The 17091-nt window shown below is 40.6% G+C and overlaps 1 protein-coding gene across 6 annotated transcripts in view; it reads left to right on the top strand.

Annotated features, from left to right (window-relative positions):
* The first annotated feature begins 30 nt into the window (after window positions 1-30).
* Window positions 31-17091, top strand: part of PALS1 (protein associated with LIN7 1, MAGUK p55 family member) — a 51731-nt gene continuing 34670 nt past the window's right edge. The window contains exons 1-3 of one of the 6 annotated variants that reach the window (XM_083750564.1): window positions 74-352; window positions 14248-14313; window positions 14851-14960. The gene's annotated coding sequence lies outside the window, so the exon portion shown is untranslated. Of the gene's footprint in view, window positions 353-14247; window positions 14314-14744; window positions 14961-17091 lie in introns of all 6 variants that reach the window. The other 5 variants (XM_083750563.1, XM_083750562.1, XM_083750567.1 and 2 more) reach the window with 5 other exon arrangements.

The raw sequence follows: 17091 nt of genomic DNA, 5'->3' as shown, positions 1-17091 counted from the left end.
GGGCGGGAGAGGGAGAGAGAGAGGCGAGATGGGGGGGGGGAGGAGAGAGAGAGAGAGAGAAACTGGTGCGCACATGCGCGCAGCGTGGGAAGTCGGTTTCGTTGCTGGGGATCTGGCACAGGAGGCGGGGCGGCGGCGGCGGCCGAAGTTGTGGTGCTGGGCTCTGCCTTCCTCCCTGGGCGGCTGCGCGCGGGGTGAATTGGGAGGGCTGTGTTTCGCTGCCTGTCTCCGGCCCGCGTCTATTATTCTGAGGGGCCTCAAGTGAAGAAACGGAGCTGCCGGGCGCGCGCCTCCTCCTCCTCCCTATTTAGGCTGAGCCCCGTCCGGTGCTGCTTTCAGTAGGAACGCGAAGGTGAGACGCCCTTTTTCTGACTTAGCCCTGAAGCCGCCTCAACAGGTCTCCGAGAGAGAGGCGGGCGGGGGGAGGCGCGTTGGAAGTTGGCCCCCAAAGTTAGTCGCCCAGCCCTTCTCCCGTGTGTGCGTTTGGGCTCTTGTGGGAGCCGAGACCCCTTTCCTGAGGCGTCTGGTTGGGGGGAGTGTGCCGGGGAGGAGGTGGCGCTGCTCCTCTTACATGTTGTCTTCCTCAGCCTCTTCCTCCTTCCCCCTCCCCTCTGCGTGTGTGTGTGAACTTTTGTCTCCGTGTCTGGCTGGTTACTTCTCGAGACCTTTCCCACCCCCGCCTTTCCTCCGTGCTTTCTCTTTCTGCCTGTTTATATCTCCTGTCTCTCTCTGTGTACGTGCCTGAGTAGAAACTGAAGAGGCAGTCTTGTTTGTTGACATTTATTCTCTCCCCCCTCCCCGTTTTACGCTCTTTTGCGTTAATCCTCAGGTATTTGCAGTTTGTGTGTAACCCGCCTCTTGGGCTGCTTCCTCAAAGGACCCCTTTTGCCATCCCTGTCTCTTGGGTTTCCTTTAGGTGCAGCTATTTCCATTGTTGGCTCGCACACGTTCTATTTCAGTGTGTCCTGTGCTTAATCCGGCCCCCTTTTCGCAACCTGCTGAAAGTCCCATGTTTGGGGAGTTGGCCTTGTAAAGCCATTAGTCTCTGCCGGCATGGAGGGCGTTTGCAGGAAGGATTACCTTGTGTACCGGCAACACGCTATCTATTCCGAATTACGTGCTGGGTGGGTTAATGTTGCGATACCATTTGAAACCTCTGATCGAGAAAGTGGGGTTTTTGAAGTATTTTGCAGATAAAGCTGTCTTGTCTCTGTGAATGTATCTCGGGACTGTAATAAGTATTAAAACACCAAGCTCTGAGTCTGCACTCCACCCATCACAATTTCTTTGTTTTGGTCAATCTTGAAAGAAAGTTGGAACTGTATATAGGACATATGGCAATGTATATTAGCAAGAGTAGAAAAGAGAAGAGTTGTTTTTGCTTTTGCTGAACAGTAAGTGATATATTTTGTGTTTTTTCAGCCAGTATTTCAGAAAACTTTTGTAGGATTTTAGAAAAGGGGGAAAATAAATATCTGAAATATGCCATCTCTGTGGTGCTGTATTGATTGCCCCAGTTGGGATGACAACATATGTTGACAATCCAATTTGAAAATGCTAAGTTGAATTAAGTAGTTGAACCTTAGTATGAAAGGAACACGGAAAGAGTTCCACAAATTTTGGAGCCGGTGAGCTTCAGATTTCTCACTTCCTGTTCTACAGAGGAAGTTGTATTCTCAAATGTAAATGCAGGTGAGGATTATATGAGATCACTTTCTTTTTAATTAAAAATAAAAAAACCACTTAAAGGCTATAGTATATTCTTAAATAATATGCAGTGTCTGGTTATCAAATGCAAAATAAATAATCTTGTTCAAATACAGTAGTTTGAACTGAAGAAAGCAACAGTAGTGTTGCCCCTAGAAACATTTTCTGCAGTAAACACTGTTAAAAAAGGCTTGCTAGTCAACGTGTTTGTTTGTTTTTAAAAAGATTGCAAACCATTTGTTGAATTTATTTCCTGCCCTTCATCATAAATGATCTGAGTGGGTAACAATGTAAATAACAATAAAGCATAAAAATCCAGTTAAGCATAAATAATACTGTAATCGCTTGCACTTAAACAAGAACACTGATAACTGTTTCACTATGCAGGCTGTAGGTGTACATACTCAGAAGGCTTGTGGAAGAGAAAGGTTTTCAACAGGCACTGATCACTTAAGAGTTCTTATTTGAAGCAGGTGACCTGAAAACATGATTCTATCATTGCTAACATATTGCTCGGCTAATGTCACTTAAAGTTACGGGGCAGAGTTCAGCCACAAGCCAACCAAAGGGGAACAGCAGTAGCTTAATGTTAGGGCATGTGTATTCCATGTAAAGGTCCTAGATTTAGCCGCTGGTGCCTCCAAATAGGGCTGAAACTCTGATGAGTTGTTGCCAGCAAGATAGACCAATAGACTAGCACAATATAAGGCTATTTCCTATATTCCGCTGGTCAAAGTTAAGCATTTCTAAATTGCATTGTTTGCAGTGGGACAGACATCAGCACATAAATCTAATTGATGTCAGTGACTTAAAATGCTTAATAGGTCATATACATACATGGTTTGTGTTGTATTAGAGTGGTGGTTTTATTGGTGTGTTATTTATATTGTATTTTTAATGTTTATTCGCCTTAAGTAGCAATGAGTGGAAAGGCAGCTGTTAAATATTAAAGATACATAAATGCAAAACAGTTGTTTTGCTTATGTCTTTCTGAATTGCTGTTAGACTTCTCTAGGCTGGGTAATAGGATGGTGTAGGTGTGGTTAGCTTGCTTTTAATGGTAAATAAAGATTGTTCATGCTCAAAATATCAGACCTATGGTAGGAATCAACCTTGGAAGAAACTGTTAATTCTGGGGGGAAATAAGTGGTTTTCCTTTTAATCTTTTTCCATAGTGGTGAGATAACTTTTTTGAGGCTAGAAGATGAATTCTAAATTTGGTTTCTTGGTTAGCAACAGTAGAATTAAGTGAGACTTTTAGAGTTAATGAGCTAAGACGTGATCAGCTAGGCTTTTTTCTCCTGCTGGGTGGTCGATAAGTCATTCTTGAGCTAGTAGTATTAAGGATCTGCTTTGGCCATTGAATCAACCTATTCTATCCTGTCATTTAAAGCTTAAAAGGGCACCAGCTAGCAACAAGTCAATCTGGTTCAAATTTCTAGTATGCTCCATCCTGTGGGACCAGTGTGTTACAATATTTATAAAAGATTAAAATTAAAACCTACCTATCTTCTGGCTTAGCCCTAGCCAGCCAAAGTGGGCCCAAACAGAAACTTGGCATCATTTTTTGTTTATTTTCAATTAACCTTTGATCGTGTCACAATTTAATTTTTATATTCTTATTCTATTTATATTCCTTTCAGTGGTTGTAAGTATAGATTATCACTAATATGGCATATTTGTATTGCCTGTCCCTCAGAATCTGCTTTCTTTATGCAAATATTTGGGGAAGGTGTACTTCATTGTGTGACTATCTAAACAGGATAGCATTGGCTAAAGGGATTTTTATTAAGGTGTGTAATTAATCTATCACCATTGTCTCAAAAATTCATACTATAGAAGTATGAATTTAAGCTTCCCTTTAAGACTTTAAAGGCAACAAGAAGAAAGGTAGAATTGTGTTAGAAATGAAAAACAAGTCTTGGATAATTAAAGAAGCACAGATGATATAGGAAATAAACTTCATCATGAATTTAAGAGTTGGAGCCTTGCAAACGTAATGGTATGCTTAGAAACCAATTCATGTAGATGTGCTATAACAGTTTTAAATAAATTAATGTGAACTTAATACCACTTGCTAGTTATTACAAATACAAAATCTGTTTCTGATTATTTTTACTGTGAATCATTGCCTGAATATGCTTAAATTTCTGGATTAGAGCAATTTTATAGTGACTATTAAGTATCTTACCTGGGTGAAACGTCAGAGAGGTAAGCAGATGCTTTTGAAATATGTGGCTTTCCTTTTGATTGCTGAACTTTGTAAACACTAAGAACACACTCCAGCTGAAACTAAGTACTTTGTCCCATTAATTTCAACAGGAGAATTAAATGTGTACTTAAATCTCTTCCACTAAAATCAGTGAGACTTAAAAGTACTTAACTTTGCTTGGATTGCACACAAGTGAGTTTAAGCTGAGCCACTTATTCCATGTTTTAACACCATTATTACTTTTTTGTATGTATCCATTCCACAGTGTAATACTGATAGCAATAGCAGTTATAGTCTGAAATGAATCTACAAGACATGGTGAAATAGTGATGGATTAATTCCTCAGTTTAATTTGGAATTGAAAACTGGCAATATCACTATAATAAATATAAGCACTTATAAGCAAAAAAAGGCTTCTAATACATCAGTAAAACTATCTGATTATAGAATGAGAAGTAAGGAGCTGGAACAGAGCATCGGTTCAGTCTGAAGCATGCTGCTGTGCCAAGGAAAATATTCCAAACTTGAAGAGGAACAATCACTTACTTTGCTCATTAAAGCCATTGTGATGGTTCATTTAGTACACAAGATGCAATTAGATCTAACAGTTTTATCCAGTGTTCATACCCACCACCATTTATTTGTCAATGGAAGTCATTCTCATCCAGTAAAACACATGTGATGAGATACAACTTTATTGCTGTAAAGGTAAAGGGGACTCCTGACCATTAGGTCCAGTCGTGACCGACACTGGGGTTGCGGCGCTCATCTCCCTTTATTGGCTGAGGGAGCAGGCGTACAGCTTCTGGGTCAGGTGGCGAGCATGACTAAGCCACTTCTGGCAAACCAGAGCAGCACACGGAAATGCCGTTTACCTTCCCGCCAGAGCGGTACCTATTTATCTACTTGCACATTGACGTGCTTTCGAACTGCTAGGTTGGCAGGAGCAGGGACCGAGCAACGGGAGCTCACCCCATTGTGGGAATTCGAACCGCCTACCTTCTGATCGGCAAGTCCTAGGCTCTGTGGTTTAACCCACAGCGCCACCCGTGTCCCTTTATTGCTGTAGCGGACAGCAATTCCATGTGTCTTGGTCAAGGCGAAACTTAGCCATCTTCTCTCAGTGTCCTGCTAACTGTTCCTTAGGCATGTATATCTCTGTTGTATATACTGCAGTAGTTCAGTCTCAACCACCTGGATGAAATACGAGTGTGATTCTGAACCATGTGCATGCTCAGTGTGTTGGATGTCCTTGACTGATAGCTGCTGCATTTGAAGCATCTGTTATTACCTGTGTCTGCTTGATCACCTCCCCTTTTTAGGTTTGCTGTATTGCTAGTGAATGCATTATCAAAATTCAAAGAAAGGGGCAACTTGCAGATCTTGTTGCTGTCTTGCCACCAACTCTAAGCACCAAAACAGCAATGGCAATGCATTTAGTAGCGAGCCAGCAAGCACACCGAGAGCAGATAGATGGTGACCTCTCACCAAAAGATTAATATTTTATGGTTCCAAATCTGTCATCTGGCAACTTAACACTGACCAGGGAATACTTACATCACAAAATTCAAAGAAAGGGGCAACTTACAGATCTTGCTGCTGTCTTACCACCAACTCCAAGCACCCATTCCCAGTTACCAGTTGAAGTAAATTAGTAAAGGTAAAAGGTAAAGGACCCCTGGACGGTTAAGTCCAGTCAAAGGCGACTATGGGGTGCAACACTGATCTCAGGCCGAGGGAGCCCGTGTTTCTCCACAGACAGCTTTCCGGGTCATGTAGCCAACATGACTAAACCACTACTGGCACACGGAGGACTCTGACAAGTGCAGTGCAGTTGTCCAGCAGCCTCCGCAGAAACAATGAAAAGTAAAAACAATAATTTTAATAATTTTATTATTTATACCCTGCCCATCTGGCTGGATATCCCCAGCCACACTGGGCAGTTTGCAGCATATAAAAACATAGTAAAAAATGAAGCATTAAAAACTTGCTGAAATGTTAGCTTTCGGGTCCAATTTGAAGTGCTTACCTTTGAAGCCCTGTATGGACTGGAATCAATAGAGATTACCCCTCCATTTATGAATCTCCACATCCTCTGATAAGACCTTCTTCATTTAACACCAATACATTAGATGAAGTTCTCAACAACTAGGAACAGAACCTTTCTTACTAGTTCCTCCCTTATTGGAGAAGCTGTAAGATCCACTTTTCCCCTCTTATTTTGTTATATAATGGTAGGCTGGTCTTTAGCAATAATGTTTGCTACTGACAACTGAATTTCTTGATTATTTATAAAACATTGTAGGAGCCACATTGAACCTTAAATCTGGAACACAAATATTTTAAATAAATCTTGCTGGTCAAACTCTGTACTTAACTGACTGGTGTCAGTCTGGTTAAACATTTTGTAGGGAAGTAAACTTGCATGTACATTATTTGCTAGTTTAAGTTATTGCCTATCAGTGTAATTAGTTGTTGATGTATGTGACTACTTAACTGGACTCTGGTATATTGACTTGTTAAAGCTTATCTTGTGAATTTCTTACCATGCTGTGGTTCTTCAGTTAGCTGAGCACTCACAAGGCAGGCAGACCTTGTTGCCTCACACCCTCAACCTTGTGGCAGGAGGCATCCCATCAGTTTTTAGCAGATATTCATGACAAGCCCAACTTTTGGGGACCTGAGGTGTAGTGAAGAATTTGCAGGAAGCCTACAAATACCGTAATTCAAATTTGGAAGGGAACTGCTATTCCAATTTGGAATGAAGGGTTATGAGCATGACTCTGACACAGATTCTGAATCCAATCAACATTTTGAAATGTATTTTATAAAGCCCCACATTGCACCATCAATCAATTTGCAGTTTGGATCCCTCTGCATTTCTGAACGTGCAGGTAACAGCAGTTAACAGGAGTGCCTTTTATCAATTTTAACTGGAATTCCAGCTGTTTGCATTCCTAAAGTTATATCTGGACATGGTCATTCATTCCCAGGCCAGTTCCTGTTCGTTTGGATATACTGCACCTCGTGAGACTGCCTTTGAGGACAGACTTCAAACTACATTTGATCCAGAATGCTGTGCCAGGCTTGTTGTCTGGGGCTAGTAGGACTGATAATGCAATGCCAGTTATGTACCAACATCTCTGGACATCACTTTTGCCAACCTCAATTCAAAATGCCCACTTTGGTCTTCAGAAACGTAAGCTGCCTGTGTTGGGCTGAGGTTCAGAGGAATTATTCTCCTCCAGCCTGAACCTGCTGAAGAACTTGGCTCTGCTTTCTAAGTCCTTGTGGTTTTCCACTGATGGTTTGTTTATTTGGGGATGAAGAGACAGGACTTTTTATTGCAATGTCCAAATTATGAAAGCGTCTTCCTAGGCAGGTTTCTGGCTCCTTCACTGCCTGCTTTTAAAGTGCACATTTAAGCCAGTTTTATTTCAGTGGGCATATTTTAATTAGGTCCTTTTAAGATTTATGTTGCTGATATTTTGCTATTTGCTATACCCTTTATTGGATTTCAGTTTAATTTGATTTTAAATTGTATTGGCTGCTTTGAATTTATATTGCACAGAATAGGGTGTCATTTTTAACAAATGTATTTCATATTCATGGGCAAAGAAAGCATTCTACAATGGAACTTAGGGGCAGGGATGAGCAGAATTCATGCCTTCAGGAACTGCAGTGGTACCTCTGGTTACAAACTTAATTCGTTCCGGAGGTCCGTTCTTAACATGAAGCACCACTTTAGCTAATGGGGCCTCCCGCTGCTGCTGCCGCACCACCGCCGCGTGATTTCTCATCCTGAAGCAAAGTTCTTAACCCGAGGTACTATTTCTGGGTTAGCGGAGTCTGTAACCTGAAGCATCCGTAACCTGAAGCGTATGTAACCCTAGGTACCACTGTACTTTGATTGTAGACACCTGGAGCAGTATCCAACTAATGGGTCCTCTCTGTGCAAGGACTCTCATGTGCAACAGAACTCCCCCCCCCCACTGTTTTCCTACTACACCTTCCTCAGACCTGCTCCAGAGTGTGTGGGGAACCCCTAGAACACATGGGGCACACAGAGGAAGGAGAAAGGGAAGTTTTGCTCGACAAGTGGAAATCCTTGTGCTAACAGGCCATCTTTCTTAGCACTACTTTGAATACAACTCAAGTTGGTTCCAAAACATTTAGAAATTTACCAATAGGTCCTGCTTTATCAGATGTATTCTGTCGGAGGCTCATGTGTCTGCTTGCTCTATTGAATCTGAAGGATAATATTTTAGCTTGACAGTTCTTCTGTTATATGTATTGGGTACAACCAATTCAATCTCTGTGTTGCCCTGAGGATTTTCTCAAAATGCAAGGTACATCTTTAGTGGCAGATCATGCATTTTTTTTCAACCTGCATGATTGGTTCTTCATATGAATTAAAGAGGGGACTTGCAATTGTCAATCAGACGGTACACTGCTTTGAAGCTGGGTCTTTCCACATACTGGAAAAAGTGTCACACTGGAGTGAACAAGAAAGATCCTGTACCTCAGCCTTCCATCATCCCTCATCATTAGCCATGCTTACTTGGACTGATGGGAATTAGAGCCCTTCAGGTTGGGGAAAACAGCAATGCATTGGTATATGTTGCTTTCCAATTCAATCAAAGCATTCATGCCACAAGTAAAGGCTGTTGTCATGCAGGATACCCTCTAAACCTGTGCAGCAATTAACTACAGTCAGTTTGTGCTATTGGTTGTCATGGCTTCTATCTCACATCCAGTGCCACATGAGGCTCCCTGTGTGGCTTCCCAAGTTGTGGCTTATACAGGCACCCAAACCAAGCTCCTTGGGAACATTGTGGCTGGTTTTGTTGTTCACATGATAGCAACTTGGATGACCATCTGTCAGGGGTGCTTTAGTTGAGATTCCTACATTAGAGGACTAGAGGTTGGACTAGATGAGACCTTTGGGGTCCCCTCCAGCTCTACGATTCTAAGTTAGACTTGGTGCAGTGGACATACTTTTCCAGTTAATATATCATAGGTCTTGTGACGTCTTATTGGACTGAGGAGCCTAATGTAAGAACACTGCATGTAGGGTCTCTACGATCTTATTTATTAGGGTAAATTCTAAGACATGAGGATTCAACAGCAGACATTCACTTATTTTATGCTACCTAAATTTAAAGAGAAAGTTACGAAGAACTATTAACAGGCTAAAACTGATACACCCCACGAGGTGTGCATTATATGTTCCACTAATCTACTTCAACAAAATTTTAACTTTCACTTAGGTCACATGTGAATTCTGAGCTTGATTTTGGGTTGGGGTGTATGTGTGTGTGTGTGTGTGTGTAAGAGAGAAAGGGGGACAGGTTAGGGAGAGAGATGTTTTATAGGAATACTGTCAAAGAGATAAATGTTTCCTGGGGATACATCATAAAATTTAATTAATTAAAACTTTGGTGCTGATCAGTTTGTCTGGTATTATATCTATTCATTATACTACTGATATCATTAAACAATGAATTTTTAGGAAAAAAGATAACAGAAAATGTTAGGTGTAATTTTCATTACAGAAAAGTTTCCAATGCTGAAAATATGTCATTTGAGTATGTTGCAGTTGCCATTAGACCAAGAAAACCTCACCCTTCTCAAGTTCCTGAGTAGGACAAGGACTCACTCTGATGTTGTGCTAGGCCCATGGGAATGAGTTTCCTTCCTTCTGCTCAACTCAGAGCTAGTGAGCAGTTTGTCTTTGCCATGCTGGCCTCAGAAGGACTTGTTCCCTCTTGGGCCAGATCTTCTCTTTGATGTTACATTGAAATTTAGAGTTGCCTAGTACTCTTTCTAGCTCATTGTGGGAACAAGGCCCGCCTTTCCTTCCCAGCTCTGAACTGGGTAATGCAAGTGGGGCCTCATCCTTTCAGCCATGCTGGACTGCAGAGTTCAAGCATAACTTCAAAAACATCTATTCCTTCTCTGCTTGGGAGTGTCAAGTCTTTGGTGAGTTCAGGTTTTGGCTGACCTTGCTGAAATCCTTAACTGATAGGTTCATATACCTTTTCGTAGTTAAGGTAATACATATTTGATTCTAGAAAGATCACAAAGAGAACTGCTTATTTTTCTGAAGTCAGGTAGACTTCACTGAATCTCCTACTTCTTAACAAATGCCTCTAATTGCCTTTACTGGCTGTGCTAAGACCTAAAACTCCCACTGAACTAAACGATAGACTTAAAAAGTAAGAAAAGGCTGTGTTTTTCACTTCTCAGTTTAACCTTCTCTTCAGCTGATAATGCAGCATTCCTAAAACCACACTTAGAAGTCTTATCTTAATTCCAGCCAAATGGTAAACATAAATGACATAGCTATGTATCATTCTGGTAGGTATGTCAAAACTGGCTTCCCATGTGCAGTTGAAGCAATGATGGCACTGGAAACTCTGATGTTATAAAGAGAATTCTGCTTCATCTAGTGCACTGAAAAATGTGGTATGTCATGAGAGAAATAGTTGTCTCTGAAGCTTGCGAAATCTGATGTGATTGCGCTCTCAAAGTTCTAGTAAGTGTAAAATGAATGGAATGAAACTAAAGTGATGACTAACAATAACCACTCCTGCCTGAAACGGGAGTAGCCGAATCCTACTGTTCCAAGCTGACATCATCAACTGATTGATGGTCTCTTTCTTGTAAAACCCTAAAATATTCAGGAATGTCCCAGGTTATAAATTGCTTTTTGATCCTCTTAACAATTGTATTAGTCTCTTGAGTTGAAAAGTGGTTCATAATTCCTATTTCATTTATCCTAAGAATAGTCCTGTGAATTATTATTTTTTATAATACTTTATTAATTTTCCATTTTATATCATTTAAATATAATATTTTTTCACACTATTATTTGCTCATATGAGCTAATCAACTTCCCTCCTTACCACCTCATGGTTACCATAATTCATTTCTATGTCATAACATTTGTTTACATTTCATCCATTACTATTGCCCCATTTTTAAATTATTTGTTGTTGTTTAGTCGTGTCCGACTCTTAAGGTATAAATTGAAAATTTTACAAGTCTTCTTAAGTCAGTCCTGCTAGTGTTGTTAATTGGTTGCAGTTGTTCTTCAAATATTGTATAAATTTACCCCAGTCTTTTTGGAAAGTTTGATCACGTTGGTTTCGGATTTTCCTGGTCAGCTTCGCCAGCTCTGTGTATTCCATCATCTTCGTCTGCCACTCTTCAATCATTGGTAATTCCTGTTGCTTCCATTTTGGGTCTAGCAAAGTCCTCGCTGCCGTTGTTGCATATCTAAACAGTTTTTGGTCTTTCTTTGGAATTTCTTCAGCTACTATACCCAATAAGAATGCTTCTGGTTTTTTGACAAATATACTTTTGTACATTTTCTTTAACTCATTATTTATCATTTCCCAGAAAACCTTTCCTTTACTACATGTCCACCACATATGATAGAAATTCCCTTCCTTTTCTTTACATTTCCAACAATTCTTCTCTTTTGTCTTATATATTTTAGCAAGTTTAGTTGGTGTTAAATACCACCTATACATCATTTTCATAATATTTTCTTTTAATGCTTTACAGGCAGTAAATTTTATTCCTTCATTCCATAACCTTTCCTATGCCTCTAACAAATAGTCCTGTGAATTAAGCCATTACTTCCATTTTACAGATTACAAACTGAGGAGGCTGTGTTCTCAAGGTCCATCAGGTGCTCCAATGGCTCAGATTTAATGCACTTCTGTGCTGTGATAGCCATGAGGCATTTGAGAATTATATAGGAAAATCTTACATATGATTGTAGTTTCAGTGTATAATTTAACCTTCAACGGGGTGGGGAACCTTTATAAAATAAAATGCCTTAAACCTGGCCCAACAGCATATAGTTGCCCCAACGCCCATGCAGTTGTTTCAACAAAATTGTCACAATCTGGCTGCTGCATTTTGCACTAACTGCAACTTCTAGTCAAGAGTTGACACACATAAGAGTGCATTGCAATAATCCAGTCTTGACGTTGCACTGCATATATCACTGTAGCCATTTGTGGCATATCAGCCAAAGCTAGTAGAAAGCACTCCTAGCCACTGAAGACACTTGGCCTCCAGCATCAGCAATCGAGAAGTACTCTTAGCCTAACAGCCTGCTTCTTCAGATGTAGTTCAACTCCATCCTGAACATGCAGTTGATCAGACCTAGGAACTATTCACACATAGGACTTCGATCTTACCAGGAGTGAGGTGTTTTTTTATTCACCACTCCAGCCCACCTCTTAAGTCCAGGTACTGGCCAAGGACTTGTGCAGTAATACATGATTCAGATGTTACAGAGAAATAGAGATGTGTGTCATCAGCATACTGATGACTCTGTGTCTGTGACCCAAATCACCTAATTACTGCACCCAGCTGCTTCATCTAGAAGTTAAATAGCATTTGGGGAAGGGGCACTGCAGCATCCTACAACACAATTTCAAAGGAGCTGAAAGGCAGTCATCCAATGCTTTGTTGTTGTTTAGTCGTTTAGTCATGTCCGACTCTTCGTGACCCCATGGACCAGAGCACACCAGGCACTTCTGTCTTCCACTGCCTCCTGCAGTTTGGTCATACTCATGCTGGTAGCTTCGAAAACACTATCCAACCATCTTGTCCTCTGTCGTCCCCTTCTCCTTGTGCCCTCCATCTTTACCAACATCAGGGTCTTTTCCAGGGAGTCTTCTCTTCTCATGAGGTGGCCAAAGTATTGGAGCCTCAGCTTCACGATCTGCCCTTCCAGTGAGCACTCAAAGCTGATTTCCTTAAGAATGGATAGGTTTGATCTTCTTGAAGTCCATGGGACTCTCCAATGCTTACTGTCTGGAAATGATCACAGAAGTAGTGGAACCTTCTATACTGTGTCCCCAACTTGCAGAGGTAATCCAGGAGGATTCCATTGTTCATGCTATTGAAAGCTGCAGCAAAAGTCAAGCAAGAGTAACAGAGTAGCACTGACTCATCCCCCCCCCCCAAGACAGTGGTTCTTAAAGGGTGTGGTGCACCACACAGGTGTGGCAGGAGAGGATAGCAAGTGTGGTAGGAATATTCAAGGACAATCAAAGAAACTTTTAAACATTTCAGTACAGTATAGTTAGTATTTTTAAAAAATATATTTTTTTAAAAAAATCTATGATCAGAAACAGTATCCATGCTTCTCTTCAAGAGCATGGGCTATTGTTCTACAGTTCTCCCCTACATAGTGTGAATAGGGATTTTCAACTCTGACAATTATGAAAGATCAGAAAAGAGAAAGGCTTCTTTGTGGTGTTGAGGAGATGAGAGTGTTTATCTCACATTAGACCTAATATAAATGAGATTACCCAGCAAAAGCAAGCTCCCACCTCTCACTGAGTTTGTATAATACTTAAGGTACATATGTGAGAGGCTTGTTTATAATTATATTTTGAGAATGATTCATGTTCTTATGTAGCTGCGTTCTTTTATACTTTCTCATGGTCATATTACAAAGTAGTTGTGTTCTATGTGTTTTAGCACTGCTACGAGTTGTTTCTTTTTGTTTTCCAATGCATTTCTTACCAATAAAAAAGTCTGTGTGGCACAAGCAAATTTTTATTCTGAAGGGGGGTGGGTTTCAGAGAAGCAAATTGCCAGGAGCTAAGGAGCAGTTAACCATGATGTTGAACTGTTTTGGAAGAAGGTTTGGATCTGAAGTGTCTCTTGCATTTGTTCATAGAGAAGTTGTCAATTCTCCCCCATCCCTGGTGTCCCACACTGTAACCACTCTTGGTAGCCCTTTGATCATCAAGTGGATTTTTGGAGGACATAAAAGGCTGTACCAAGAAATGGGGTATGAAAAGCCACTGTGTTCATGGATCACTGTGTGTTGTTCTTTGGAACAGTGTTTAAAATTCACCATGTGCATTTTGTACCTGGCTATCGGCACTTGCAACCGAGTGAAGATGCCTAGGTTCCAGGATGGTGCCTGACATCTCCACCCTCTGGAGGTGCATGCCTGGGGATGCTTGGATCTTGACTGTTTTCACACACTAGCAACACATCCTGTAGAATTCTATTCATTACATTTTATCTGCACAATCAGAACGAATTTCAGGAACCAAAAAGTCACATTGAAAAATACCACTTTTGAACCGACTGGCCCCAAAATGGCAACTAGGCATTCCATTTTGGCAACTGTAACTCTGGTTTGGCACCTAGCTTATATATCTAAGTTTCTAACGCTGCTTTGGAGCCAATCAAAATGGGTTTCACAATATTTGTAAGTGAGACCTATAACACTTAGTTGCATTTTCTAAGAGGTGGCATTGAAATTGTCATTTTACCTGTGCCAGGAAACTGATGTCTAATCCTCCAGGTTGTATTATTGATTGGTTGGAGAAACTAGAACTACTTTGTAGGTGGGTAGACTCTTTTCCCCCCTTTGTGAATAAGCTTCACAGGAAATGAATAGCAGGGATATCTTTTCATGGTGGTTGGAAGACCAGTAAATCAGCTGAACTGTTAAGCAGTCCACTCTTAAGGTTTTCTAAAGTGCACACAGCATTAGTATAAGTGAACCTGATAGTTTACACTTTTAAATTAAATCTAGAATTATTATTATTTTTGCCTATCACATAAAGTGAATTTTCACCTGAGTCAGTATTAAGTGGTCTCAGATAACTGACATAAATAGAGCAGATAGTTTACGTGCTGTTCTTTAGAGGTTTTGACATCATTACTTCTACTTACTAGGAAGCTTTAGCCATCTGCCAACTGAGCTTGATACAGCTAGTAGGAAGATGTAGTACAGCTTTGCATATGAGTAATCATCTAATTTTCTGTTTAACAGGCTTAGGATGCTAATCACTGTTACCTGACTTCAGTAGAAAAGAATCTGAGAAGACAGAGGAATGACTGGTTGCGATTTCATGATTTAAGTTTTTTCTTTTCACAAGTTGCAGGCTAGCTGGCAGAGCTGTTGCTATGGAAACAAACAGTCAGCTCCTGAGAGTGCCAATGGAATGCTAATCTGGTATAAATGAGGAGTTCCAGCTGCTGCCCAAAGGTGGGAGACATGAGAGAGGAAATGAAGGGAATTAAACCATGTTCCATTATTTCAGTATATATCTACTCAATATTGATTGGCATCTTTTTCAGGATCTATCTACTCAATGTTGGCATCTTTTTATATGTGCTTCAAAGACTGCAGTAGCTAGAAATAAAATGCTTCCATTATAAATACAAAAATTAAAATCTTCTGTTAGTGTGGTCATTTCCCACCATCTACATATTTTAGATGTTTACTAGAAATTATGACGTGACTTTGAACTAAATGTTCTTAGCTAGTGCAATAATCAGGCTATGAAGATTGGTGAACTGGTGTGATTAATCAACATTCTTCAGTCACAGATTTAAGTCCTGCTAAATTGGTGAGACTGACAACAAGCAAGGAGTTGATTTGAGACTCTTAGTGTTGTTCTCCAACTCTTTCCAACAAATTCTAAATTTGATTAAAAATAATGCTCTCTTTCCTTTTACAGAAACTGTATTGTGGTATTACTTGTTTAATTAAATTAATTAACTGCACATCTATAATGACCTTTGAACTTGTTTGTATTTGAAGACATCTTGCTCTGCTGTACCGTTGAAATCAATATGCTCAGATTCGATGTGCAAGAAAATCTTTAAAACAATTCTGAGTAGTACTTATTTCCCTGTGGGAAACATAAGGGTCTGACTGAGTCCAAACCAAAAGCCAGGCGGAACAGCTCTGTCTTGCAGGTCCTACGGAAAGATGTCAAGTCCCGCAGGGCCCTAGTCTCTTGTGACAGAGCGTTCCACCAGATCGGGGCCAGTACTGAAAAGGCCCTGGTCCTTACAACATGAAACACCTTGGTCTTGCCTTGGTAATGGACTGGATGAGAGCTAACAAACAAGCTCAATCCAGATACGAATAAGGCTCTGTTAGTGGGCAGTTCTCTAGACAGGATGGATGGAAGGTTCCCTGCTCTTGATGGGGTTTTGCTCCCTCTGCAGCAGTGGGTATGTAGCTTGGGTATACTCCTGCATCCTTTGCTGTCACTTGAATTTCAGGTGGCCTCAGTGGTGCAGAGTGCCTTCCATCAGCTTCAGCTGGTGGCCTAGCTGTGCCTCTATCTGGAAAGGGATAACCTAATTTCTGTGGTCTGTGCTCTGGTAAGCCTTTGTAGATGGTTTAGAAACTTCAGCTGGTGCAGAATTTGGTGGCCAGGCTGCTCACTGGTGCAAGAGGCTTTCAGCATATTACACCAATCCTGGCCCAAGTACACTGCTAATTAGTTTCCAGGTCCAGTGCAAAGTGCTGGTTTTGACCTATAAAGCCTTAAACAGCTCAGGTCTGCAATACCTCAAGGACCACCTCTCCCCAAAAGAAGCAACCCAGACCCTGCAATCATCATCAGAGGCTCTTCATGTCCGTCCTCCACTAGAGATCCAGAGGGTGGCAACAGGCCTTTTCTGCACTGGCTCCCTGGTTGTGGAATGCTCGCCTTAGGGAGGCTTGCCTAGCACCTTCATTACATATCTTTAGGTGCCAGGCAAAGCCTTTCTCTATAACCAGGCCTTTTGCCTGATGAAAATTCTGTGGCCTTTTAGATGTGTTTGTGAAAAGAGGGAGCTTGGTTCAATTAGATTAGATTAAATTAGATAATTTCTGTTCTTTTGTATTTTTATGTCATGAACTGCCCTGTGAATTTTGGATGAAGGGTGGTTTTTGTGTGTGTGTGTGTGTGTGAGAGAGAGAGAGAGAGAGAGAGAGAGAGAGAGAGAGAGAGAGTAATCCTGGGCTATTAGCTGTGCTGATGATTACTGTAGACCAACATTATCTGGAAAGTCACAGGTTGCCTAACTCTGGCATAACACAAATGGAGTTTTTATAACTTTTAAATTGATCCTAATAATTTATATTTAATTTAAATTTATCCTTATGTTTTTCATTTTTTATTCTAATGAATCAATGTGATTTATAAATAGACCATTTTACTTAAAATCTTTATTTTTCTGGCTTTTTTCATCGCAAAATCATGAAATATCTCCCAGTTTCTCTTGTACATTCATACTCTATAGAGTACATACTCTATAGATAAAATAGCTTGGTGACTTACTTCTGCTTGCTTACCCTTTATGAGCTAGACATTTACTTACACATATTTGAGCTT

The sequence above is a fragment of the Podarcis gaigeae genome, assembly GCF_964106915.1.
Source record: "Podarcis gaigeae genome assembly, chromosome: 1".
Taxonomy (NCBI): domain Eukaryota; kingdom Metazoa; phylum Chordata; class Lepidosauria; order Squamata; family Lacertidae; genus Podarcis; species Podarcis gaigeae.
Note: the sequence above shows the minus strand (reverse complement) of the source record. Positions and strands in the feature narration are given on the sequence as shown.